Source organism: Rhinoraja longicauda, chromosome 2 (genome assembly GCF_053455715.1).
Source record: "Rhinoraja longicauda isolate Sanriku21f chromosome 2, sRhiLon1.1, whole genome shotgun sequence".
NCBI classification, from domain to species: domain Eukaryota; kingdom Metazoa; phylum Chordata; class Chondrichthyes; order Rajiformes; family Arhynchobatidae; genus Rhinoraja; species Rhinoraja longicauda.
This window is the reverse complement of record NC_135954.1, coordinates 94,208,646-94,235,189: the sequence shown is the minus strand read 5'-3', so window position 1 is coordinate 94,235,189 and position 26,544 is coordinate 94,208,646. Positions and strand designations below refer to the sequence as shown.

The 26,544-nt window shown below is 40.1% G+C and overlaps 1 protein-coding gene across 4 annotated transcripts in view; it reads right to left on the bottom strand.

Annotated features, from left to right (window-relative positions):
• galnt11 (UDP-N-acetyl-alpha-D-galactosamine:polypeptide N-acetylgalactosaminyltransferase 11 (GalNAc-T11)) overlaps window positions 1-26,544 on the bottom strand; it is a 108,570-nt gene that overhangs the window by 80,737 nt on the left and 1,289 nt on the right. For 2 of the 4 annotated variants that reach the window (XM_078424545.1, XM_078424516.1), the window contains exon 2: window positions 20,942-21,009. The gene's annotated coding sequence lies outside the window, so the exon portion shown is untranslated. Of the gene's footprint in view, window positions 1-20,941; window positions 21,010-26,279; window positions 26,319-26,520; window positions 26,539-26,544 lie in introns of those variants that run through there. The other 2 variants (XM_078424538.1, XM_078424525.1) reach the window with 2 other exon arrangements.

Below are 26,544 nucleotides of genomic sequence, written 5' to 3'. Positions count from 1 at the left end.
CCTATTCTGAAGCAAAATGCTTTAACCCTTACTTTGCCCTCTGCTTCCTTGCTCTGTTTAGGAAATGTAATGACACCATTGGTCAATATCAAACCAATATTAGATGTTTGTCAATTTTTGGACTTTTCTCCACTGGAGGGAGTATTCACTACCTGACATAAAAATGCAAAAATTTATGTTTAAAAAAGGATAGATGGAAGAACTATACTGTCCACGATGCCTACAGTGAGGGCTTTGGGCTCAACATGCAAGTGTTTTACTGCAATGCCTTTCCTCTTGGCTTTGGTATAATTAGAGGTCCATACTATTTTGTATCTCTGTAATTATATTGTTTGGGAAATTTTGTGATATCTTCTGTTTTGACTCCCATATTTTGCAGCACATTGTTATGCAAGTGCTTTAATTACTGACTTCAGAACATCAATAAACGTAATTTTTGTTGAAGGTTGCAGATTTTTTTTAATGACAACCACTTCAACTGGAGAAGTTGGGAAAAATATATTTGCAATAATTTCAGTGGTTTACTCTATCTGCCACAAGCAGGATAAAGACAATACATATACTTGGGGGGATAAAAAAAACTTGTTTCCCAATTCCAACTTAATGCTAATGTTTGCTAGTACACCTGAATATTAGGAGTCACATAGCAAAATTCAGCTTTATCTCCTCCAGTATTATTTGCTCACTTCAGATTCCCTCTTGCAAGTAAAAATGGAAACTGAAGTGAAGTACACGTGGCAATAATAAACTAAGCTAAATAGCATGTACATTCTCTAATTCTTTTTTTTTAATCCCGTATTGGGAAACTTATGTAAAGATGTATATTTTCATATTAAGAGCTATCTTGGTCTCTATTCATGCTTTACACCTCCAATACATCCTCTTACTTCCTTCATAGAAGTGTGAAAAAGCACATCTCCAGATTCAGGGACAGTTTTTTCCCAGCTGTTGTCAGGCAACTGAACCATCCTATCACAACTGGAGAGCAGTCCTGAACTACTATCGACATCATTGGAGACCCTCGGACTATCTTTATCATGTATCTGTACACTGTGAATGGTTCAATTGTAATCATGTACTGTCTTTCCGCTGACTGGTTAGCATACAAAAGCTTTACACCATACCGCGGTACACATGATGATAAACTAAATTAATGCATCAATCCCATTCATAAAATGTATAGCATTACCCTCAACAACTCCTTGTGTTGAGAGTTCCACCTAACAATAGATTGTTCTTGAATTTTTTCACAGATTTTTTTTAAAATCCAATGATTATAGGCTGGATTTGTAGCTTATCAATTGACCGTGCATTGGAAATAATCATTATGCGCTTATGGGTTTTGTTTTGTTTTCATGGAATGGAACATCTCTAACAGTTTTTTTTTCTTAATTTGATAACGGCAAGGCAATATTATTTCCATTTCCCCAATTGACCTAAGGGCATCAAAGTCAGCCATGCAGTGAGGCACTCGAATCACCTAAATGCTTGGTTAGCAGAACAGTATATTTACTTCCCTGAAGGCCATGAGTGAACTAATCATTAACGACAATCGAGGAGCTCTCATGGTTATTTTCCACATTAAAAAATAAACAATTGCGATTCTTGAACTTGACCTGATATGATTTAAACTCAGCATTTTGGGTTGCCATAACCAGTATATTACCAGAGCCAAGCAAGTAACACTTTTCTAGTAATTATTTTGAAAACACAGGTAGAATTGTTAGAGAATGGCTGGGATACTCGAAGAATCCATCTGTTTTTGTTTGAATCACTGCTCTATAATCTTTTATGCATACCTGAATTTAAAGTTGTATGCGATAGTGCCTATGACTGCACAGCAAAACCATAGCCAAAACCAAAACCAAAACTTCATAAAGTATAATTAAAACAAAACGTCCAACGTCCTGTAGTTTCTTTGTTTTTCCAATGTTTTGTGATCTAAGAATGATCTTAACACAGATGGTTGTCCACATTGTTATACTTGATTACAATAGTTATTTCCCAGAAATTGTATAAAGTCAATTTTAGTAAAGTCTTGCAGCAGGCAAAACTTTGGAAACTAATGTAAATACTCTGATTGACAGTCTATGCGATTCTTTGCTTACCTTTGTCATTAAACTGTCATATGAAAGTATTGGAAAGGCTACAGAAATGATTAAGCCAAAAAAATACAGTCATTAAACAGAGTTATTATACTTTTTAATAAGTCAATGATCTGCAAAATTGAAATAGAAAAGCAATGAACAAGTCAAGATTTTTAACACAGCGTGTAATTTAAAAACGTATTACCAGCTGAATACCACACCATTTCACTGCACCAAGTTAAAAATATCTGCGAGTACTTTAGTTTTCATACAATAAAAAGAAACACAACTTGCTGGCAACATAACCAAAATAATGCTAATGAGTCACCTTAAAGCACTTATTCTTTAGAATCCTCAAGGCATTTAATAGCATTCCACACATTTAGCATTTCAGAATTTATCCAAATCTAACCAAAAATTAATTTCACATGAGCTTAGAGTGGAAACTAATTTTCTCAATCTCTGGAAGACATTTGGTGGGATCATTTTGAATCAGTTAGTGAGAATCTACTTGAAAATTGAAAGTTGAAAGTAATGATAACAGCACCTTGGTCCAATGCATTTTCTTTTTAGATGTTGCTTTTACTTTATGTATTTCAAATTATTTAATGTATACAACTAACTTCGAAAATATATAATTGGTTATAAATATTTTGGGGATATCACCAAAAGAATCATAAAGGTGTTATGCAAAACTTTCCTTTTATATTTAGCAGAAAATGGTTGCCAGTTGTAGCATCAATTCATAATCCGTAAACACAGATTTAAGGAGAACAATCAATTACTGAGAACAGAACTAATATAATTAACAAGATGGCCAAAAGAGAGATCAAGCTCAATGCCTAAAAGAGGGGTGGAAGCAGGCTGAATAGCAAAATTCAAATGGACCAGATAAATGTTTAAGTAGAGAACTCAGTTACACATCTATGAAAAGAAAATCGGTATTGTGTATAAAGCATGAATAGAGACCGAGATCGATTTTAATGAGAAAATATACATCTTTATATAAGTTTCCCAATACTGAATTTAAAAATAATAATTAGAGTAATGTACATGGTACTTAGTTTACTTAACTTACCATGTGTACTTTACTTCAGTTTTAATTTTCACTTGCAAGTGGGATTCTGAAGTGAACTAATGCTGGAGGAAGTAAAGCCAAATTTTGCCATTTGACTCCTAATATTCAGTTGTACAAGCAAACATTAGCATTAAGCTGGAACTGAGAAACAGTTTCCCCCCCCCCCCCCCCTTAGTACAGTGCATTCAGAAAGTATTCCGACCCCTTCACTTTTTCCACATTTTGTTACCTTACAGCCTTATTTTAAAATGGATTAAATTTTTATTTTTTTTATCATCAAGCTACACACAATACCCCAGAATGAAGAAGCCAAAACAGGTTTTTTGAATGCACTGTATATCCATTGGCTTTATCTTTTTGTGGGGCAGATAGAGTAAATCACAGAAATGATTGCGAGTATATTTTTCTCAACTACTCCAGTTGAGGTGGTTGTCATTAAAAAAAATGTTGCAGCCTTCAACAAAAATTACATTTATTGAGGCGCATCGTTGATGTTCTAAAGGCATGATATCTCAAATGGTCTCCTATGCTACACTTATCTCATGTTTACAATCCCAGGTTACCTCCCTATGCAGGTGTTTTCTATAACATCTTTCCATAACACTAAATGGATAGGTTTAGGTTTATTATTGTCACAGTGAAAAGCTTTGTTTTGCATGTTAAATACAACCAGCTCAAACTCGAGCACAATAGACAGACCAAAGGGGAAGATACAGAGTGCAGAATATTGTTATAGGTAGAAAAGAGATTTATAAATGTTAAGCAACTACATTGGATGGTAGTATATCGTTCTCTGGAAGAATATGCAGAGTCCCCACACTCCTGCAAGGCAAGTGATGAATTAGAGAACATTACTTGTATTACACTGGCCGGATTGGTCACAACGCCATTTTGATCGGGAACTAGAGAACCAATTCAAAAAACACATCTGTAGTCAGAAGAAGGGTCCCAATCTGAAACGTCACCTATCCATGTTCTTCAGAGATGCTGTCCGACCTGCTGAGTTACTCCAGCACTTTGCTTCTATCTTTGTGATAAAAATACTAATGTCTTTACAAATTGAAAATCCATTACCCAAAATGTGTTACACATTTTACTGTGGGGCTTCATATCATTACAACGTTCAAAAGGGGTTTTGTGCGTCACCACACAGTTATTTTCTCCAGTCTGACTATGCTGAAAATAAAAAAGCTTTTAGGTTTAAGTAATGGAAGCTTCTGACCTTTCTTTCTTATTACCAGCTGTTTAACACGTCACCATTAATGGACGAGGGGAATGTGCTTAAGCAGTTTCCTGGGCTTCTGCTCATTAAAGGAACTTAATAAGAAAAATTGATCTATTTTTATTTTGAAAACATCAATTGAAATTGTTGGTTAGATTTGGATTTTCTTATGAATACACAGCTGACAGGTTGCAGTACATGCACTTTCCAAAGGAACTGCATTGCTGATTTTTGAAGTTCTTGCTAATTTCGGTGTGAAGTATGCATGATGGAATTTCAACCAAGTTTGAGTGCATGTTCAGATTTCAAAAAAAATTACAGTTTGCATAATAATCTAAAATGACTGACCACGGAATCCTAACACCACCCAATCCATTCCCCTTTTTGAGCTGACACCAAGAGATCTCCTGAAGTGGGGACAGTGGAGCGTTAGTATTGAGGGACTTCCAGCAGACTGCTGACAAAAGGTAGACAGAATAATTTAAAAGAAAATATAGTCACTTAAATCTAATTAGACAAATGTAAATATATTGAGAATGTCAGCTTAAAAATACTTTGAAGACTTTGATTCACTTCAAAAGCGATTTGGAGCAACAATAAACTGGCCGTCAATCCCTGTAAAGGGTAAATTAATTGCAGGGCAAAAAACCCAGTCTGTGGGATGGGGATAAAGTGGGACAAACCTTAAGTCTCTTTGAGGCAGGTACTATTACAACTTTTAAGAAACATTTAGACAGGTATATGGATAGGATAGGTTCAGACATTAATCTTTAGAGATACAGCGTGGAAACAGGCCCAGCGGCCCACCAAGTCCGCTCCGACCAGCAATCACCCCGTACACTAGCACTGTGTTGCACACGAGGGACAATTTGCAATTTTACCAAAGCCAATTAACCTACACACCTGTACGCCTGGAGTGAGAGTGGAAAGCGGAGCACCCAGAGAAAACCCGCTCGGTCACAAGGAGAATGTACAAACCGTACAGCCAGCACCCGTAGTCAGGATCGAATCTGGGTATCTGGCGCTGTAAGGGAGCAACTCTACCACTGTGCCAAACGCTGGCAGGTGGGACAAGCATAGATGGAGCATATTGATCAGAATGGGTAAGTTGGGCCGAAGGGCCTATTTCCACACTCTATGGCCCTAGCTTGACAGCTGGAAAACTGATTCTGCTAATGCATGTGAGACAAACATACAGACAGCAAACCTTTGCCACTCTGGGATAGTTTTCCCAGAGTGAGAAGATGGCAACCAGATACAAATACACTGAAGCCAAATTAAGGATTAAGGTAGAAAAAGTTCAATGGGTCTTTATTGGTACATATGAAGAGTACAGTGAAATTCTTTTGGATAACCCATAAATGCCCAGTCATATCATATCATATCATATATATACAGCCGGAAACAGGCCTTTTCGGTCCACCAAGTCCGTGCCGCCCAGCGATCCCCGTACATTAACACTATCCTACACCCACTAGGGACAATTTTTTTATTTTTTTTAATAACATTTTTACCCAGCCAATTAGCCTACATACCTGTACATCTTTGGAGTGTGGGAGGAAACCGAAGATCTCGGAGAAAACCCACGCAGGTCACGGGGAGAACGTACAAACTCCTTACAGTGCAGCACCCGTAGTCAGGATCGAACCTGAGTCTCCGGCGCTGCATTCGCTGTAAAGCAGCAACTCTACCGCTGCGCTACCGTGCCGCCCATAATAGTGCATAGACAAAAATAATGCCCCCAAATCTATGTACAGTAGTGCCAGTCGTCATGTTTTGAACCCGTTTACAATGGAAAAAAAAGTCTAAGTTCAAGTCCAATCCACATGTTGGAAGTACTGGAGTGCCCCCGCTACAGGTAATCCCAGGTTGCTGCGGGCCCACAACTTGTTCACGTTGCAAGAGCAACATGAACAGGAACACCACTAATGCAAGTTCCTTCCCAAATGACACCTGTGTCCTTGATTTGGAAACGAATGATCATGCCTTTTTCATCAAGCCTGGAATAACCCAGTTGGAGCTAAGCTAGAGTTTAGCTGGAGTTACTCCAGCATTTTGTATATACCTTCGGTTTTAACCAGCATCTGCAGTTGCTTCCTACACATACCTTTATCATCAATGGACCTAAATCCCATATTTTGCCATGCAAGAGCATGGAGGTATACCTTAAACAGAAAGGCTGCAATAATTCAAAGCAGCTCACCAACTCCTATTGAAGGAAAATTTGAGATGGCTGATGTAACAAGCAATGACTGCATTGCAACAGGTGAAAGTACTGCCCTCATATTCATTCGACAAAGCATCAATTGCAATAGACGAACATAACTGGATGCTGGACTACCTCACCAACCGACCACAGTATGCGAGCGACAAAGGACTATGTGTTGGACATGGTGGTCTGCAGCACAGGGGTTCCGCAGGGAACAGTGCTAGCTCCATCACCCTGTACACTGTGGACTTCAGGCACAGCTCTGCAAACTCCTATCTACAGAAGTTCCCTGACGACTCTGCCATCGTCGGCCTCATCACAGGCGACGATGACAGGGCATACAGAGAACTGATCAAGGAGTTTGTGGTCTGGTGCCAGCGGAACCACCTCCGGATCAACGCGGGGAAAACCAGGGAGATGGTGGTAGATTTCTGCAGGCACAGCCAGGTCCCCTCGACACTGGTGAACATCCAGGGAATGGACATCGGGAGGGTGGACTCTTATAAGTACATGAGTGTTTACCTCAATAATAAATTGGACTGGACCAAAAACACCAATGCAGTATACAAAAAGGGCCAGAGCAGACTTTATCTGCTGAGGAGACTCAGGTCCTTTTGGAGTGCAGGGGGCACCCCTAAGGACCTTCTACAACATGGTGGTTGCATCAGCCATTTTCTATGGAGTGGTCTGCTGGAGCAGCAGCATCTCAGCGGCGGAGGGGAAGAGACTTGACAAGCTGGTCAGGAAGGCCAGTTCTGTCCTGGGTTGCCCCCCCAACTCAGTGCAGGCGGTGGGAGAGAGGAGGGTGATGGCAATGTTAACATTGTTGCTGGACAACGACTCCCACCCCATGCAGGACACTGTCACTACACTGAGTAGCTCCTTCAGTGACAGACTCCTTCACCCCAAGTGCCTGAAGGAGAGATATAGGAGGCCCTTCCTTCCCGCTGCTGTGAGACTGCACAACCAGCACTGCTCCCAGAAGACGAGTCAACAGTGACAGTTAAGGAATACACAGTAAACTGATGACAATTTATTCTTGTCTTTAATTTTATTTATAATGAATGATTTCTTGCTATCCACTTTGCTGCTGTAATACTGTAAATTTCCCTGGTGTGGGACGAATAAAGGAATATATTATGGAATATATTATTAACTTCATGATCTTTCAACAGTAAACTTTGTTGAGGAAGTTTTTTACTAGGTTATCTTCACAAGCAGCAGAGATGAACCCCACCCTTCTATGTTTCAGAAACAATGTACAAGAGTACTAAATCATTCTGAAAACTTGTGTCACCTGTGAAGTGAAAACCACCTTCAAGAATGGAGATCATGATTATGATAATTATGGTGAGGTCTCTGTGCTCTGATGCTGTGAAGATATCACAAGAATTTGTCTCAACCACCTCCACCCAGTCACTGAAGAGCTTCCAGTCACACTACTGATTCCATCCATCAAAAGATTAGACATGATCTCCACTCTGCTGAAGACGTCAGAAAAATATAGAGAGCAGCGCCAGTCATCATACATGACCCTTCTTGACCTCGGAATAAGGTCATTTTGTCTCCATTAATTGAGAGGCATTATAAAGAATCCTTCACAAATTTGTCTGTCCTCGGAAATTCATTAGCATTCTACATCTGCAGCACAATGACATGCAAGCCATATTCCTGACCTTTAAATCCCGATAGACTGAAGGGAAATACATATGTATCAGTACATTAAATTCTGCACTATTCATTAATCTATTTTATGGGGGGGGGGAGGGGCGTGCGGATGTGAAAAAAAAATCATATTGGCTCAAACCCTGTGATCCAATTTAACTGGCCCACAATTGTACAATGAAGATTATAATTTTTAATCTAGAAAGCAATGATCTCCTATTACAATCTTTAGGTCTCACTTTAATTTGTAAAGTACCAATATGGTATAATCTACATTACGAGAGTGGCAACTGAATGAATAATTATCCAGTAGCTGCACAGGATTCATTCTATTGCTATATTAACTGGGGTTTAGGTTGCTTGGAAGCCAATGCAAGTCTCACTAGAATTGGTAACCAAAATAATTTACAAAATAAAAGTCTCCGGGTAATTGTTTTAATGAGTCCTAGTAGATTTACCCTGGGCATATGACCAGATCAGCAGTTCAGAAGCCAGCTTGCAGATAATGCCATTGTGGTTTCATTCAGTGAGATTTGAAATTCAATTTATAAACTTTAATCATAATTAGGCATAGGTTGTGCCAAAGCTGGAGTACAAATTCTGCGCACCACAATTTGGAAACAATATCATGATAATAAAAAAGGACATAATTGAACCATGCAAAACCAAAGACATTCAGATATATTGGAAAACTGGTATTGTTTTCCACACAGCAGAGAAGATTAAAGGTAATAAATGTAAACAGTAACTTTTAAATTATGTGGAATTTTGATAAAGGAGATGAAAACGTTTTTCACCGACAGAGCAGATAGAACCAGAGGTCAGCAGGTTAAGATTATTCTGAAAAGAGCCACAAATGATGGGAGGAGCGTTGCTGTGATAGGGTTGAATGGGTACTGCTACCAGATTGAATAATTTCCTAAAGCAAATTGGACAAATAGTTTCCCCAAGTGACTGTGGATTTAGGAAGAGGAGGATTGCAGGAGATTTTAAAAGCAGCTGTTAAGGTAAGGGCTTATTGGTTTCAGAATAAAAGGGAGTCAGGCTTTAGCGGTGCGGCCATTGCGAGAGTGGCTGAGTGTAAGTCGCAAGCGCAATGTTTGAGTAATAACCACCGAGGATTCGGCTTCAGGAGGGGACTGAGCTAAGGCAGAGGTAAGAACATGTAAGGTTTTTTAACTTTATTCTGCAGTCATAGTGTAGTTGGGATGGCAATTAGGGTAATAGTATGCAGGATGTGGAAGAACAGGGAGACATCTGGCGTCCCTGGTGACTTCACCTGTGGGAAGTGTGCTCAACAGCAGGCTCCTCTGACTGACCGAGTCAAAGAGTTGGACGCATTAAAATTCGTCCAAGATGCCGAGAGCATCAAAGATCAGTTTAAATCGGTTTAGTCAAACCTAAAGTGCAGGCAGCTGGATGACCATGAGGAAAGGTGGAGTGGAGCAGGCACACAACATAGGATTCTCCTGTGGCCAATCCCCTCAGTGAAAGTCCCCCCAATAGTCAGAGGGAATTAGGGTATCATAGCACCCCCACCCCTCCCCAAAGTCAGAAAGAATTAGAGGATTTGATATGCAGAGAAGTTGCGGAGACTTGTAAGAATTATAGTGTAGTATTAATGGGAGATTTCAATTTTCCTAATATTGACTGGGTCACCCAGTATGCAGAAGACTTAGATGGTGTGGAATTTGTTAAATGTGTCCAAGAAAGCTCACTTAACCAATATAAAGAGTACGCAACACATGATCTTCTCTTAGGGAATGTGGCCACTTTAGGACCAGTGACCATAATTCTAATAAGAGAAACAGTGGAGTCCCAAAGATACTTCTGGGTTTATGTTTTAACACCATTTTAAGCAAGTTCAGAAAATAATCAAAACATTGCTATGGAAAGCGAATTGGAGGACTGGAATAAACATGGGGTGAATGTTACAGGTGTAAAAAGTCCTGATTGAACCACACCATGAAGTTCTAAAAATCTGCCCTGCTGTTTATGTTAGTTTCGTTTTTAAGATAAAGCATGGAGACAGGACATTCACCCCACCGCGTCCAAGTCTTCCATCGATCACCCGTTCACACCAGTTCTATGTTATCCCACTTTCTCATCCACTTCCTGCACACTGGGGACAATTTTACAGGGACCAACCTACAAATCCGCATGTACTTGGGTCCTGGGAGGAAACCAAAACGCTCAGAGGAAACCCACACGGTCAGAGGGAGAACTTGCAAACTCTACACAAATAGTACCCAAGATCAAACCCAGGACTCTGGTGCTGTGAGGCAGCGGTCCCACCAGCTGCACTGAAGAGCTGCACACTATCTGCCACAAAAAATCCTAACTTCACTCCTGAAATACTGCGTCTAGATTTTGGGAACTTTCTTTTGCAAACAGCATTAAGACAAGGTCAATTGTTAATTTTAAACCCGAGGTTGATAGATTTTTATGTATCACTTATTTCTCATACAGGGCTTTCATCGTATTTACATCAAGTAAAGAAAATTTGCTTCAATCAGACTCACAAACACAAGCTTGCGTTGAAATACAGGGTAACTATATTCTAAAAGTTGTTAATGTTAACTGTGTTACTTAAAGGCAACTTGCCACGGAGAAGGTGCAGGAGCCTTAATGGGTTACTTAATCCTTATGAGTTTGCAATAGCACCTTAAAGAATTGGGTTGCAATCATTTGTGGAATTAAATGTATCAATAGGTTTTCACAGCAGCCTAATCATGTTAAAATCTACAGTAGCAAGATGATGAAATGCAGAAGACCTTTACAACTCAAGACATATGGTGTCCATAGAAAAACAAAATAGCTGGAAATAGCATAGTCCCAACTGTTAAGATCATTTAAGAAGAAAACATAGATTGAGGATGTCACTTTAACAATCAAGATCATGTCATAGTACAAATAATGGCACCGTTATATAACCATTGCTTATCACCAGAATCTAACGAGGCCCCAACCCATTACTAGCAACAGTGTTTAATTTTTAATGGTCCCCAATTTAAATCCATAGGATGGCTAATTGGTCTTTCTATTTAAAAACAGGGTGCAATAAAATTGAAATTGGTCTCAATCACTAATCATAGTAAAACTTATTAATTTTTCAGCCGAAGTATTGTCCCAAAGACCACGAGTCTGAAGAAGGGTCACGATCCGAAACGTCACCCATTCCTTCTCTCCAGAGATACTGCTTGTCCCGCTGAGTTACTCCAGCTTTTTGTGTCTATCTTCGGTTTAAACCCACTTGACTTTGGATCATATAATGGCATCACTCGGCATGTATAACCAGTGTCATTATCCTACATCCCAGTCAAATTAGCTTTTTCCATCACTAAATCAACAGAAAGCGACACCATTGAAAATAACCTCTTTAAATCAAGATGAAAATGACAGTGGAGAAAATTACACAGTGCACCAGCCATTGTTAGATTAATTAAACTGACCAAAAACTTCTGCTGACAGCTTTCAAGCTCTGGCTGCCAGGTAAATTATGTTTGTAATTTCAAATTATACCTGTCATGCGCTGTAAAACTCGAGATATAAGGAGACAGAATTCCATTTTCCTTGAAAACCTGGGTTATAACTCAAAAGAATGAAAAAGATGCTACTCAATTTATCTTCGTGAAAGGGAACCTATATAACCCCAATTACCATAAAAACCTGCATATAGATTGCACCTTTGTTGAGCATTAGAAAATGTAATAAATGCCGCGGATCAATTGTACAATTTTGAGTTAGCTTCTGTACTATCCACTAATTGATCAATTACGCAGATTGAAGATAATTTTATTATAACGAACATGAATTAATTGAATTGCATTGCCTGGTTCCATGTTCCAATTTCCATCACCTAGACATTATCTAAATATCTAAACAATGTAGGCTGTTATTTTGTCAATGAGCAACGTTAATCCTGTTAATTTTCCAAATCTTATCTCTAGCCACCTTTTCATGAAATTATTGTATTTTCACGTTAATCGTTGTACAAATATTTAACAGCTTAACTAAGCTTTTCACAATATAATAATTGATGTGACTGCGAATCAATGGCTCTTGAAAAAGTGAGTGCAGTCTGATGTCTTTCAAGTTCCGAACTATTCTAGGAAATTTGAAATTTCTAAAATCTAATGAGGTATGATGAGATTGAACAAATGAGTAAATCTGTGGCAAATGAATTCTAATGCAGGCTAACGCGTGGTCATCTAGTTTGCACTCAAAATTCTACTCACTGAATGGTAAAAAGACAGAAGCCGCAGAGGTATAAAAATAACACTAAATAATCAAAGCATTTCTATGGAATGCCGACACATTTTTCAAGGTTGGAATAAAGGGGAAAGGAACTCTTTATTCCAGTTCTTTTTGCTATGGCTAAACAAAATCTTGATTAGACTTCACTTGGAATATTGAAAACAATTCTGGGCACCACATATTTAAAACAATTTTGGGCACCATATAAATTCAAATTCTGTTTAATATTTTTTCCTATCCAAGTCTATTTTACTCCAGTGGATATTGGTTATTCTGTACCTTCATATTGATATAATTCTTCCTCTCAGCCTCTAATTCTCTACATTGCCTCAAAGAAAGCCAAGGTAGTTAAATGCAGAAACAAGAGTCTGCATTTGCTGGAATTTTGAGAAAAACAAAATCAGACTGCTGGTCCCTGTCTATTTCCCTACACAGATGCTGCTTGAGTCACTAGGGCGGCCTGGTGGCGCAGCGATAGAGTTACTGCCTTACAGTGCCATAGACCCGGGTTTGATCCTGACTACGGGTGCGGTCTGTGCGTAGTTGTACGTTCTCCCTGTGACCGTGTGAGTTTTCCCCGGGTGCTCCAGTTTCCTCCCACAATCCAAAGACGTAAAGGTTTGTAAGTTAATTGGCTTTGCTAAGAATTGTAAATTATACCTCGTGTGTAGGATAGTGCAAGTGTACAGAGATCGCTGGTCGGCGGGGTCTCGGTTAAACTAAACCAAACTAGAGCACATAGAATAGAAGTCAAGAAGTGGATAAAATCCTTTACTTGATCATACAGCCGTATAAAACAAATGCACTAATGAAGTAAAAAGGAACTGCAGATGCTGTTTAAAAAAAGAAAGACAAGGTGCTGGAGTAACTCAGCAGGTCAGGCAGCATCGCTGTAGAACTTTCGGGTTGTGATCCTTCTTCAGACTGATTGTTGGGGGGAAAGAAAGCTGGAAGAGAGGAAGGGCAGGACAAAGCTGATAGGTAATAGATTGATACAGGTGTGGGGGGGATCTTGGTAGGCAGATGGAAGACAAAGGCCAGAGATGAAAAGACAGAAGCTGTGAGACAAAGGGATTGAAGAGTTGCAAATTGTGAAATTAGAGGAAGAAATTCAGGTGGAAGGGGAGGGGAGAAATAAGTGCATCTAGGTGGAGTACAGGGGAGGATTGGAGAGGGGGGGGGGGTGAAGAGAAAGAAGGGAGAGGCAGAGGGTTTTGCAGTTACCTAAAATTAGAATACGAGATGTTTGTACCTCCAATTAATATGTGGCCTCGCTCTGGCCATTGAGCAAGTCCAGGACAGAAGGTCAAAATGGGAATTGGAAAAACGGTGTTAAAATGGTTGGCAACCAGGAGATCCAGTAGGCCTTAGCGGACCAAGTACGTGTTTGGCAAAATGCTCGCCGAGTCTACGCATGGAGGAATAATACCTCAAATACCACTTAGGTAACTTACAACCCAACGGTATGAACATCCAATTTTAGGTAACAATAAATTCCTCTCTCTCTCCCTTTTCCCCAACCCCTCTTTCAATTGTGCCCCACCTGTGCACCCATTTCTCCCCTCCACCTACATTTATTCCTGTATCTTCACAATTCGCAACTCTTCAATTTTTGTTTGTCACACACTTTCTATCTTTTCCTTTCTGACCTTTGTCCACCATCTGACTATCAAAAAGCCCCCTAACCTGTATCAACCTATTGCTGCCTGACCTGCTGAGTTACTCCAGCACCTTATGTCTTCAAATGTATTAATGACATTGTGGAAACCATTACAAGCACAGATTCTACTGAATATAAATACCCATCTGTGAGGAATAGAGCATAGAAATTGAGTGCTAACTTGCTGCTGCAAAAAAAAATCTATTCATAAATAGAAATACAGATGTACCATTGACAAAGCAGTAGACATATTCTTCATACGACTACTTTTTCCTCCAATACTAAAATCTGAACAAAGAGGGCTGCAGTTTATACCTTAATAAAACCAGGAGTTGTGCTTGATCTTTCACCTGCAGATAGTTGTATCTGTTATCGCTTTGAGACAAAGCTACACTGGTCTCGAATATTAGACAATGTAGAACCATTTTCATTACCCTTACAATTATCAGAGTGTCTGAGAGAGCAGACATCTCTTATCAAGCTACTCCGTTTATCTGGAATTTCAATTAGCAATTTTGAAGGTTGTGCTGCCTTGAGGCAGTCAGGTTTCAAGTTGTTGCAATCAGCTATTGTCAACTTGTTAATATGTGATTACTGTACTGATGAGACCCTGAATGCAACAGATGATTGTTTAGGAAGAAACAATTGAAAAATGAATCTGGCTGCATCTTATAAAAGGATATTTACCCATAATGGTTCAGGAGAACTTATGAAATTAATGCTTCTTTGGAAAACAGACTTTAAAGTCTAAATCTTGTAGACTTTAGGAGAGCTACCCCACTCCTCCCCTCCCCCCACTGTAGACTTTGGGAGAACTCCCCCCCCCCCCCCCCCCCCACACTCACCATCAACACCACAGTCACATCTGTGGAGTTATTTAAGTTCCTTGGAACCATCGTCTCCAGGAACCTTAAATGGGAGGCCACCATCGACTCCACTGTGAAATAGGCCCAACTGTACTTCCTGCGGCAGCTGAGAAAACACAATCTGCCACAGGCAATGATGGTCCAGTTTTATACTCCCATCATAGAGTCCGTCCTCACCTTCTCCATCATGATCTGATTTGGCTCAGCCACCAAGCATGACATCCGGAGGCTGCAGCACATCATTCGATCAGCCGAGAAGGTGCAACCTTCCCCCCATCGACGAAATGTACACTGCAAGTGTCAGGAAGCAAGCGGGTAAGATAATCTCTGACCCCTCTCACCCTGGCCACAAACTCTTTCAAGCACTCCCCTCTGGAAGGCGACTCCAGACTGTCAAAGCCGCCACAGCCAGACATAAAACAGCTTTTTTTCCACGAGCAGTAGTTCTACTCAACAACCAAAAGTCTGTAGCCTCCTTTTGCTCTGGTATTTTATTTCATTCTTCACATGTTTAAATTATAATGTTTCATTCTTAATTGTTTACTGTACATCATGTTGTTACTTGCGAGCAAAGCACCAAGGCAAATTCCTTGTAATACTTGGCTAATAAAATTTATTTTATTCTATTCTATTAAAGTCATAGTTATATCATATCATCATATCATATATATACAGCCGGAAACAGGCCTTTTCGGCCCTCCAAGTCCGTGCCGCCCAGCGATCCCCGTACATTAACACTATCCTACACCCACTAGGGACAATTTTTACATTTACCCAGCCAATTAACCTACATACCTGTACGTCTTTGGAGATATAGAGATATACAAGATGGAAACGAGCCCTTCAGACCACGTTGTCCATGCCAAGTTGGCATTCTGGGTTAGTCCTATATGCCCATATTTTGCCCATATCCCACTAAACACTTCATATTGATATAGCTATCCAAATGTATTAAAAGAAATGCAACACTAAAAACCAAAAGGGAAAAATGTTGCAGGCATCAGCAAAAGGAACAATAATTTGAAACCATTTATATGATATTTAAACGAAAAAGAAATGAAGCTAGGTGGAACTCTTACCCAATCTTATAAAATAATCTACCAAATAGATTTTTCCATGCAGTGAGTACAACTAACTTTAAGTAGTTGACCGGATGAATTTTATTGCAAAGTGTGCATGGATATCAGAGATATTCCAGCATTATATAACATATTTTCTCCCCTTGGAATTCAAGTGTACATGTGTTCTCCATGTTGCTGATTAATAAAACAAACATCAAGATCAGTTTCCCAAAAGAGTAATTTCTGAAACCAAACACAGAACAAGATTTTCTAGATTTGGCATCATGCACAACATGAAATTTACTTTAGAGATACAGCATGGAAACAGGTTCTTCTGCCCACCAAGTCCACACTGACCATCAATCACCCGTTCACAATGGTTCTGTTGTCTAACTTACTCGTCCACTCCTTACACACTAGGGGCAATTTACAAGAGACCAATTAACCTACAAACCTGCACATCTTTGGCATGTGGCAGGAAACCACAGCACCTGGAGGAAACCCATGCACTCACAGGAAGAACATGCAAACTCCATACAGAGAGCACCTGACATCGTTCAAACCCGGGACTCACCAAAGCCAATTAACCTGCAAACCTGCACGTCTTTGGAGTGTGGGAGGAAACCGAGCACCCAGAGAAAACCCACGTGGTCACAGCGAGAACATACAAATTCCATACAGACGGCACCATTGTCAGGATTGCACCCAGGGCTCTGGCGTTATCAGGCAGCAACTCTATATTGCCTACTCTGTCTATCTGTGTTTCCATTTTCAGGAAGCTCTGTACTTGTACCTCAACTTCATTCTGTTCACCAACTTTTCCTTGGGTCCTGCCATTGACTGTGCATCCTGCCCCGATTTAACTTCACAAAAAGCATTACTTCACACTCATCAGAGATAAATTCCAACTTCCTATTCTTTTGCCCACTTTCCGTCTTGATCTAGAACCAGTTTTAAACTTAGACAAGCGTCTTCACCGTCCATTGGTGTCGTCTGCAAATACAGGCTAGATGCAGGAAAAATGTTCCCAATATTGGGGGAGTCCAGAACCATGGGTCAGTTTAAGAATAAGGGGTAGGCTCTTTAGGACTGAGATGAGGAAAAACCTTTTCACCCAGAGAGTTGTAAATCTGTGGAATTTTCTGCCACAGAAGGCAATGGAGGCCAATTCGCTGGATGCTTTCAAGAGAGTTAGATTTAGCTCTCAGGGTTATCAAATTCAAGGGATATGAGGAAAAAGCAGGAATAGGGTGCTGATTTTGGATGATCATATTGAATGGCGGTGCTGGCTCAAAGGGTCGAATGGCCTACTCCTGCACCTATTTTCTGTTTCTATGTCCAAGTTTCCACACCTAGCACAGATCAAACAAGTTATTTTCCTTGAGCTTTGTGATTCTTTTGAACTCTCTTCCTCAAAGGGTTCCAAAGCAGTTTTTAAAAATATTTTTAAGGGTGCGGTAATTCATGATAAGCAACGGAGTGAAAGGAGGACTGCAAGATGTCTAGAATGTGCAATTGAGATGACAATCAGAATAGTCATGACTTCAGTGTGAAAGGACATCGACCTTAAATATTAACTCCGCTTCTACTTCCAAAGACACTAACCTGCCAAACCTGCTGAGTGTACAGAGTTCTTTTTAACAGCTAAAAATGTATTTATATTAAGCTAAAATACTAAAGGCTGTTTGTTACATTGTTTAATAGAGTTAAGTGTCGATGGAAACAATTGTTTGTCAATTTCAATAGCTTGTGAATTTCAATGACTCTGCAGTGTAACTAGCACCCTGTGTTCTAAAAGTGACAGTCTGCTATAACTGAGATCCATTATAAAAAGATCCGTAATAATGAGAGTTTACTGCACATATATAGAAACAGAACAGTTTGAAAGACCTTGAAACTCTTTCAATTCATTATCATGAGATTTACAAAAGCAGCAAATTAAAACATCAGGGCACAACCAATACGCAGAAACTCAAAGACCAAACAAAAATGAAACGCAGTGAATCTGTAAAGTTATGGGCATTCTGAGAGTTCAGGGCTGACTATATATCCACAGAAATAAAACTTCGTCAGCATTCTGAAAATTAGACAAAGCAAGGAAATGCAAAACATCCAGCACTCATCATTACCCATACAAGAACGAAGGCTAAACCATCTTTATCCCGACATTGGTCATTGTATGGACTGTCAACCTGTTTTTGAAATTCCATTTTTTTTTTTGTTTAATCATTTAATTGAAGTTTATTATTATGATGTGCACCAAAATACAATTTTAAAAAACTTTTGCTTTCCATGCTATCCGGTCGGATCATACAATGCACGATGAATTGTACAATACAAGTGAAAGGGTGGAATGGTTGGAGTAGATTATAGTAGATCCTCTTCTGAGACAGCATGCAAAGAGTTTTCATTTTATACAGCATTTAGAGATACAGCACGGAAACAGGCCCTTCGGCCCACCAACTCCATGCCGGCCAGTGATCCCCGCACACTAATACTATCCTACACACACACACACAAGGGACAGTTTACAATTGTACCGAAGCCAAATACCCTACAAATCTTTGTGTCTTTGCAGTGTGGGAGGAGACAGGAGCACCCGTAGAAAACCCACGCAGGTCACGGGGAGAATGCGCAAACTTCATACAAACTCCATACAAACAGCACACTTAGTTAGGATCCAACCCGGGTCTCTGGAACTGTAAGACAACCACCGTGTCGTCCTGCTCCAGTGCCATCTTGTATCAAGTTACAGGTCTCTGCAAATTTCAAGTGTGACGTTAGCCTAATGAGATATTTCTCGCTTTTGTATCTTTACGGTCCAGAGTGCAGGCAGCACCCAGCGCAACACCGTCAGATCCTTTCACGGTCGACCGGCGCTCCGTGCTGCAATCGCTCACCCAGCTGCTGTAGGACCTCCAACGGCCATCTCATCTTCCTGACCACGCTGGCTGAAGGGAAACTGGTGGTGTCACCTCCCACAACTACCCCTTCACTTCCTTGCATCGAGATCGCCATTTTCCATTTGAGGAACAAGATAAATCTTGCCAAAATGACCAACAGACTTTTGGCTGCTTTCTGAGGTGAACTCACAAAGAACACAAAGATCTAAGATACTGACCAATTTCTAACCACCCATATTTCACCTCCTATTGTGTAACACTCACCAAGTGATAGGTTAATCATTCAGAATTGTGCAGAACAGAAATGGACCCTTTGGACCGTCACGTCCATGTCGACCTTTCTCGCCATCTCCAGTGATATTAGGTCTCTGTCTTTCCATACCGTGTCAATTCAAGTGCCTATCTAAATGTCTCTTACAAGTAGTGTTTGTATCCGATCCCATCACATCCTATAACAGCAAGTTCCAGTGATCAACTACTCTCAATGTAAAACCTTTCCCCCCAAACCCCCAATAAAATGTCTTCATCGCATCTAAATTTATGCCATCGGGTTTTTGATATTTCTAACATGAGGAAAAGATTCTATGCTTCTTATATTTTAACATACTTCTAATGTCAAAGTTAACATTTTGTACTAAAACGGTGCAGCAATATAGTAAACCACTTTCCAACCAAGTTCAAAATAAAGCTTATCCTCACATACATCTTACAATACACCTCAACTTCAATCACAGAGAAACACAAGTTACATCAGCACAGCATCCTTTCAGAAATCTTTGTATAAAAGCAACAAACAAATATTCAGATACAATTTTCATCTCACGTCGACTTAAACGATTACAACATGACAATCTTTTGCATACCTCAATAATATACACCACAAATAGTTTTCAAGCAATGCTAATGTAAATCCGTATCTTTTAACACTAGTTTAACACAGTATTGGCTCCTATCAATGGAAAATACAGTTGGGTCAGAACTGATCAGATGCAATATCAATCCGAAACTTTAATTCTACTTTTTTCTAACCACAGACTGTGCTTGATCCACCAAGTATTTTCAGTAGTTTATGTTTTCATTTTGGATTTCAGTGTTTTATATTTGTTAATTGTGCTGCCCCTATTCTCAAATCATCACTCCAACGCAAACACAAATCAATGCTAAAATAACAACAGAAAATATCAGGAAAAACTCAATTGGTCAGGAAGCATTTGTGGAAACAGAAAGAGTTAACAATCCAGTTGGGGACACAAGGAACTGCTGATGCTAAAAATCTTGAGCAAAACACAAAGTACTGGAAGAACTTAGCAGGTCAGGCACCTTTACAAGGCATTGCAGATGCTGAAATCATGAGCAAAACATAAAATGCTGCAGTAACTAAGCAAGCCAGGCTGAAGAAGGGTCCTGACCCGAAACATCACCTGCCCATTCCCTCCACAGCTGCTGAGCTGTGCCCGACCTGCTGAGTTACTTTAGCACTTTCTGTTTTGCTTTTAGCAGTCGAGTTGCTCATTCTCCCATTAACCTGCTCAAAAATTCATTCACATTCAATATCAAAGCAATTTAATATTCGAAGCAAGTAGCAATGGTACTGAAATGTACTGTGATCTTGAACAAAGGAGCAATATTTTTGTTTATACACACTTACGTAAATAAACTTTTTAAAACAAGAACTACATAAGTTTATTTCTCTTCACTTGCAGGCAACGACACAACTCTATCATTAATACTCATTAGTCACAGCGAATTCAGTCCTTCATGACACATTTAACTGTTGGTAAATTTGTCCACTACAAGTAATATGATCAGCATAATAGAATCCAGTAAATCTTAAGAATATTTACATAATTGATTGAATTTTAGATACCCAAAAACAAGTTATGTAAACATAGAGAAAAGCCGACATATCAATTTAAACAATGACAGAACTTACCCCTGCAATGTATGATTGCATTGTTTCATCCTTCAAATAGCATCAAGCCCATTGAATGGCTTTTTCATCTAAAAGAAAGAAAAACTGTATTTATCAGATCATGTCATCCAATAATGCTCAAGGACCATTTAAGATAGAATGAATAATACACGTCGGTTTGCTGTAAATACTGCACTTGTGAGATCATTTCTAAGAGAACAGACAATGTGCCATAAATAAGACAGAAAATACTGGAGTAACTCAGCAGGTCAACCAGCATCTCTGGAGAAAATGGATAGGTGATGTTGCAATTCAGGACTTTGTTTCAGACTGATTTGTTAATGGGGTGGAAGCAAGAAAAAACTAGGACAAATCAGGGCCGTCAATAGATGACCTCAGGCAAGCAGATTCCCTGATAGACAGCATTTCTGGAGAGGAATGGGTGACATTTTAGGTCAAGACCCTTCTTCAGACTGGTCTCGACCCGAAATGTCACCCATTCCTTCTCGGCAGAGATGCTGCCTGTCCCGCTGAGTCACTCCAGCTTTTTGTGTCTATCTTCGGTTTAAACCAGCATCTGCAGTTTCTTCCTACACAGGTTCCTTGATAGGCTGATAGTTGGCTAGAGTCAGGTGTAAGACAATGATTTGGATGAGAACATACAGGGCAAGAATAGCAAGTTTGCTGATGATACAAAAGTTAGTGGTTTTGCAGATAGTGAACGTGGTTGTGAAAGATTGCAGTATCGATTGATCTGGATCGACTGGCCAGGTGGGCGGAGGATTGGTTGATGGAATCTAATACAGAGAAGTGTGAGCTGTTGCATTTTGGGACGTCAAACAAGGGCAGGACTTACACAGTAAATGGTAGGCCGCTGGGTAGTAGAGCAGAGGGATCTAGGAGTGCAGGTGCATGGTTCCTTGAAGGTCAAGTCACAGGTAGATAAGGTGGTCAAAAAGGAGGATGAGTGGTGATCTTATAGAGGTGTACAAAATCATGAGAGTAATAGATCGGGTAGATGCACAGAGTCTCCTGCCCAGAGTAGGGGAATCGAGGACCAGAGGACAAAGGTTCAAGGTGAAGGGGAAAAGATTTAATAGGCACCCGAGGGGTAACACAAAGGGTACTGGGTGTATGGAACAAGCTGCCAGAGGAGGTAGTAGAAGCTGGGACGATACCATCGTTTAAGAAACAGTTAGACGGGTACATGGTTAGGACAGGTTTGGAGGGATATGGACCAACCACAGGCAAGTGGGACTAGTGTAGCTGGGACATTGTTGGCCAGTGTGGGCAAGTTGGGCCGAAGGGCCTGTTTCCACACTGTAACACTCTATGACTAAGAGAGATACATTGTTGCAAACTGAGCTGGTTAACGAACTTTCAGTGGGGATGGGGGCGGGAGCGGGGGAGGAGGGAGGAGGAGGAAAAGAGGTAGATAAGGCAGGTGCTTGTAGAAGTTATCTAAAATTGGAGAATCCATCATTCATACTGCTGGGTTGTAAGCTACCCAGCGAAATACAAGGTGCTGTTCCTCCAATTTGCATGCGGCCTCACTGACAATAGAGGAGACCCAGTTCGTGTTTATTACATTTAGACAATGTGCCATGTCAAATAAGTCTCATTTTTTGTTTGGTAGAAGGAAGATTAAAAGAGTTATAAAATATGAAAGTTGGCAGAACGTAATTCAAAAGTTTAAATGTGTCACATATCTAAATAATAACTTGATTTATACATTTTTTAATGATGCATTGTCTTTAAGAAAATTGATGGTAGTGATCACATCATAGGTAGTAGTACATAATGCAAAAAGTAGTTTTTTTTGTATGTTGCCATCTTAATGCCAATACTATGAAAATATCTAACTGCTAGAACAGTTTGAATTATTTTGATGATCGTGAAAATTTGTTCTTCTGAGAGGAATGCCAATGAATAATTTTTTTTAAAGTAGAATGCTATCAACCATCTCCAATTTGTTCAGTAATTTTCACAGATTTTTCACAAAATATTCCCCAGCATTTTAGGGCACATCTATCCTTCATGTAGCAACCAATCTCAACAATAATGAGAAACCGAGAAAAAAAAGATACATAAATAAAGATTCAATGTACTAATGCTTGTTTGCGAGATAAAATGAAACGTGCTAGCACAGCCTCACTGGAGTGAGGGAGTGTGAACAACTGAGATCTTAATTAGTGTTTCTAACAGCCAGTCTGACACCATGATCATTTTGCTGTTTTCAACAATTTTATACATGTGGCAATTCATTAGGCTGGAACCAATTCCAGTTGATCATATTAACACTTCATTCTTTTATTACCATCAGTACAATAAACACATCTAACAGGAAGAACAAAGAGTCTATGCTGCTAATGCCTCTCGAGCAAGATAACTGGATTATTAGACAATTTCCCACTGTTAGTTGAACATTTTAACTCCCCTTCCCATTCCGACCTTTCAGTCTGAAGAAGGGTCCCGAGCCAAAACATTGCCTATCCGTCACCTATTTAAGCCAGAGAGATGACCCCACATTTAATACTGAAACCCAGACGTGTCAGTCTGACACCATCATCACTTTGCTGTTTTCAACAATTTTGTACATGTGGCAATATACTTTGGAGCATTCTTCCTCAGACAGCTTTGATAGTCTTTAAATGTTCCCGGAGAGTAATGCTCCCGGAGAGTAGTATATAGATTGAGGCATGCAAGTGTAATTGAAAGCTTACTTCTGAAATGTTGGATTAGGAGAGGGCATTGATGTTCACATCCTGTAATTTTATCACTAACTAGACCAAGTGGACCCGTTGGGCCCATTCCTCGTAGAGGGGGGACAGGGAAGGGGAGAGGGTATGAGTGAGTGAGCCCTGGACCCAAAGCCTCTCCTGTATTGTAGCACCCTCACCCCCCCCCCCCCGCACCCAATCCCCCTTATCCCCCCTCCTCCCCCCACTGACCCACTCCATCCCCCCTTGCCCCTCCCCTGCCCCCAACCCCCACTTGCCCCTCCCCCCCCATTCCCCCCAGCCCTGCCTCCACCCCATTACCCCCTCACTCGCCCCACCTCCCTCCCCTCCCCTACCCCCATTCTCCCTGCCCACCCTAGCTTATGGAAGGACTATACAGAATCCTGATAACAGATGGGGATCTGCCCAAAAAGAGCAGGGAGAAGAAGGAATGACCAGGGTGAGACAAGTCTCTGATTACGTTGGCTGCTTTTCTGAGGTAGCGTGAAATGCACATGGAGTCAGAGGTGGAGAGCCTGGTTTGCGTGACAGACTATATCCCCACCTCGTTGCAATTTCTTGCAGACGTGGGTAGTTCCCAAACCAGTAGAACCATTTAATGACATTAAGTTAACAGTAAATAGTGTAATAACAAGTAACTGCAGATGCTGATTTACCAAAGAAAGATAAAATGCTGAAGTAACCCAGCGAGTCAAGCATCTCAAGAGAACATGGATAGGCGACATTTCAGATCAACACCCTCATGCAGTAAATAGTGTAGATAGAAACAGAAAATTGAGAAACGGCATTAACAAATTGGGAGTGATGAAAACGATGACAATGGAGTTCAGCATTGAATGTGGAGTCATCCATTTGGGATTCTAATGAAACACCACAGCTTTTTTTTCCCCAAGAAGACAAGAACTATGGACGAGCAAGAATCTAACTGAAGAACCCTTTGTGGAAAGGCAAAATATATAAAAAGATCAAATGGACTTTTGCCTTAACATCAAGGATACAGCTTTAAAGTTAATGCGTGCACTCTCTTCTAGATTATTCTGTTCAGTGCTGGTAAATAAACCAGGAAGAAAATATGACCTTGGAGTGGCATAAAATGCTAATTAGCAACTATGATGTGGCACTATAGTGAGTAGTTGTGTCGGCTAGGCCTGTATTCCTGAAACTTTAGATATTATCTATATTCAGAACTAAAAAGAGAAACTATCTGCTCTGTCGTGGAAGAGCAAAGAATATGGGACGTACCTTTTGATAGCGTTTTATCTGTCTGTGGATGATGTCAGTAAGCACTTATTTCTCTTTATGACAGTGGAAATGTGCAGCTGTCTGCCTCGAAAACAACTGAGGTTTTGTCAGTTGTATAGTCAGTGAAATTAAGATTTTTGTTAAAAGTAATGAATTTAAGAAATATAGAAGAGTTAAAGCACAAGGATAGGTGATAACAAGGGAAGGGGTAGAATGAAAGAAAGGAAATACATAAAACCAGAAACATTTGAACACGCATTTATATTAAAAGTTACAATTTGGTTTGAGTTTAGTTGATTTTATTTTTAAAAATATTTAAATTGTATTTTTTGCTAACTATTGAACTTTGAATAACTGAAAAGTTTTTTTAACGAACACTACTCTTATAAGATTACACTTATTGTTTATACTTTTAGTATTGTTATAAAGGTTTAATCTAATAGCACCAACCCCTCCCAAAGTGTGGCCTTGGAATTGTCAATTATCGGGTGGTGTCTCAAGGGAGCATTTTTATCAGTTTGTATCAGTACTTTTTTAAACAAACCAAATCTCAGAACATTGCTCAATCCCAACAGAAATAATTTTTAAAAACTGCCCAATGTTACAAACGTATAGATGAACAGGTGCCCAAGAATGAAAATACATAATTTCTGCAAAGAACACATGTAGTGCAAAAAAAACTAGCCAATCAGTCCTGATGAGGTGTCACAAATGCTGAATTCCTACAATAGCCCGTTCTTTTTCCCTCTAAATTACATCATCCACAGTCTCTTGTGACTCCAACTGGCCACTACATTTTAAGTTTGTGAACAGAATTCAGCACTTGCGAAAATTAACTTGTAGCAAATGAAACGATATAGGGTTAGTGAGTGTAAGAAAATAACTGCAGATGCTGGTACAAATCGAAGGTATTTATTCACAAAATGCTGGAGTAACTCAGCAGGTCAGGCAAAACATCTCAGGAGAGAAGGAATGGGTGACGTTACGGGTCGAGACCCTTCTTCAGGGCGAGTTGTAAAGAGATAATATCATGGCTGATCTATCATTGAATTGTAGAGTAGGCGGGAGATGCCAAATTTATTATTTTTTAATTGTTCTGTACATACAAGTGTTCGGGCCTCCAATGAGAAGAAACTGCAATTTACGTTACATCAACCGCACTCTCCTGCTTAAGTACAGCCAAGGTTAAAAGAAAAACAAAGAGAGAGACAAACACAGCGAACTGCAGATGTTCTTGAGTCTTGAGTTGAGCTTAAAAGTGCTGGACGAACTGTGTGGTTTAGGCAGCATCTTTGGAGGGAATTCCTTCCCAACTTCCCACTGAGTTGCCCCAGCACTTTTGTGTTGTATTCAAGGTAAAACAAACGTCACCCTACCTTGAGCTGGAATATGGCGTTTGCCCAGGGTGAGGGAGAGGAGAGAAGGGGAGGGGAAAGACGTCCCTGCTCACGCCACGCACTTAAACGTGAACCTCCCACTTTCCCCACACACACACACACACAGCAAGGTCTCCACTCACCGACCTGCCATCTTAGTAAAGGAGGTCCGGTGGGGGGAAAGAGAGAGAGAGAGAGAGAGAGAGAGAGAAACTAAGAGAAGGAGGAAAGAAAAAAGCACCAGAGGCGTGATTGAAACTTCGCT